Genomic DNA, 2,486 nt, shown 5'->3' with positions numbered 1-2,486 from the left:
TTCCTTATGCTCCTTCTCCTTCAATTTTTCTTCCTCGTTGTCCTCGACATTCTCTTTGTTCTCTCCTTCTCCTTCTCTTCCTCTTCTTCTAATCCTCCTACTCCTCCTCCTCCTCTGCTTCTTCCTCCTCCTCCTACCCCTCCCCTTTCTCTCTCGTGGTCTCATTTTGCCATCCTGTCCGCCTTGGACGAAATAACTTTGTCTCACCTGTAATTTTCTCCAAAGACTTAAGATCTTTTCTCCTCCCCTCTCCTCCTTCCGCTCCTCCCACACCTACTTCTCTTCGTTCTCCTCTTCTCATTTTTTCTTCCACACTTACTACCTCTCCTTCTCCCTCTATTTTATTTTCTCTTCGTCCTTTTCCCTTCTCTTCCTAATTCTCTCTACACCTTTACTTTCTTTCATCCTTCCCTCCTCCTTTTCTTCCTGCTCCTCGTCCTCCTCCTCCTCCACCTGCTTCTATATCTCCATCTCTACTTCCCACTCCTCCTCCTCCTCGCCCTCCTCTTCGCCTTCCTTCTCCTCCTCTTCCTCTTCATCCCCTACACTACTTCCACCTCTTCCTTCCTACTGTCATTCCTACTCCTCCTCCTCGCCCTCCTCTTCGCCTTCCTTCTCCTCCTCTTCCTCTTCATCCCCTACACTACCTCCACCTCTTCCTTCCTACTGCCATTCCTACTTTTCTTCGGCAAAATTACCGGCATCCATTCTCGCCACTTGTCTCTCCACCCCTCCCCCTCCCCTCCGTCCCCTTCCGTCCCCTTCCTTCCCGGCACCTCCTGGTGAGAAGGTTACTTCAACTTCCGTCCGTCTTCCACAAGGTCTGCGAAAATATGACTGAAAACCGGAAGTCATCTTTATAAGTCAAATCCAACCACACGACACTTGCAAAGCACGAGGAAGTTAAACCGCCATCATCACAGAATGGGGGTGGGGAGGGGAATCCCGCGACTTTGATTAAAATCACCTGGCGGCAGGTAATACGAAAGGAAAGGAAAGCTCTAGTCGAAGAATTATTTTTTTTTCTTTACCAAAAATTGTGCCAAACAGGAAACAAACGAAGAAAGAGCCTTGTGACAAGTACAATAGGTACAGACAGAGATCAAGATGTAGTCTTGATTAAGTGAAATTCGTGAGTTTATTTTGGTTTTTCCCAAGGCGCCTCTGGAGTTGACCAAATTAATTAATGTTTTATGGCGAGCCCTTGAGCCTTTTACTCAGGTTCGTGAGAACTTGGCCTGCGTCTTGAGCACTCTTTTGACATTTTTACTTTCTTCTTCTTCTTCTTTTTTCTTGGGACTTTCTCTATTGCCACCGTTAAGTGTCCGTTTGATGTTTAGTTTTTTTTTTCATTGTGGTCGTTTTAGTCGTTTATTTTTCCTCTTCCTTCTCTACCTTTTCCTTCTCCTCCTCCTCCTCCTCCTCCTCCTCCTCCTCGTCCTTCTCCTCTTCCTCTTCCTTCTTCGTTTCCTTTTACTCTCCTCTCCTCTTTCTTCTCCACTTTCTCCTTCTACTCTTCCTTCTTCTTCTCCTCCTTTCTTCTCCTCCTTATCTTCCTCCCCTCTTCGCCTATCCCTATTATTCTTCCTTCCCCTTTACTCCTCCTCTTCTTTCCCACTATCCTCCTCCTCACCTCCCTTTCCTCCCCCTCCTATTCATTTTATTCTTCCTTTACCTTTTCTCCTCTTCTCCTTTTCCTTCCTCCTATCCTCGTCCTCACCTCCTCCTTCTCCTCCCTCTCCTCATAGTCCTATTCTTCTTCCTTCTCCTCCTCTCCTCTTCTCCTCCTTCCCCCTAAACTCATCTACACCTTCTCTTCCTCGCCTACCTCCTCTTTCTACTATTCCGCACTTCTCTCCTCCTCCTCCTCCTCTTCCTCCTCCCCCTCTTCCTTCTCCTTCTCTTCCTTCTCCTTCTCTTCCTTCTCCTTCTCTTCCTCCTTCCCTCCTCCTCCTCCTTCCCTCCTCCTCCTTCTCCTCCTATTCTTCCTCCTCCTCCCCTTCCTTCCCCCTTCCTCCTCCCCTCCTCTCCCCTACTCTTCCTATTCCTCCTCCTCGTCCACCTCCTCTTCGTATTCTTCCCCCCTCCTATTCCTATTCTTCTTCCTTCTCCTTTCCTCCTCTTTTCCTCTTTATGCCCCATGTCCTCCTTCTTGACGACTCTTCCTCCTCATCTAATTCTTTTCTTGCTCGTCTGCATCCTCCTCCTCCTCCTCCTCCACCTCCTCCTCCTCCTCCTCCTCCTCCTCCTCCTCCTATTCCATACCATTCTTCCTCGCCCGCTTCTCTGTCTGTTCCACAACGCCATGCTTACTTCCGTCCCTCCACTTCCCACTCCACTCCACTCCACTCCTGTCTCTTTCGTCCCTCCATCAACTCCATCTATCACGGGGGAACCTCCACTGGTTTCTTCCGCTCCATCTCATTCATCGCCATTTCCTCCGTCTTTGGTCTTCTCCGCCAATTTTTCTCCTGCGCGCCATTTCC

The sequence above is a fragment of the Oratosquilla oratoria genome, chromosome 38 (genome assembly GCF_046742065.1).
Source record: "Oratosquilla oratoria isolate Oo_2021 chromosome 38, ASM4674206v1, whole genome shotgun sequence".
Classification (NCBI taxonomy): Eukaryota; Metazoa; Arthropoda; class Malacostraca; order Stomatopoda; family Squillidae; genus Oratosquilla; species Oratosquilla oratoria.
The sequence above is the reverse complement of the archived record's forward strand: the minus strand, read 5'-3'. Positions refer to the sequence as shown.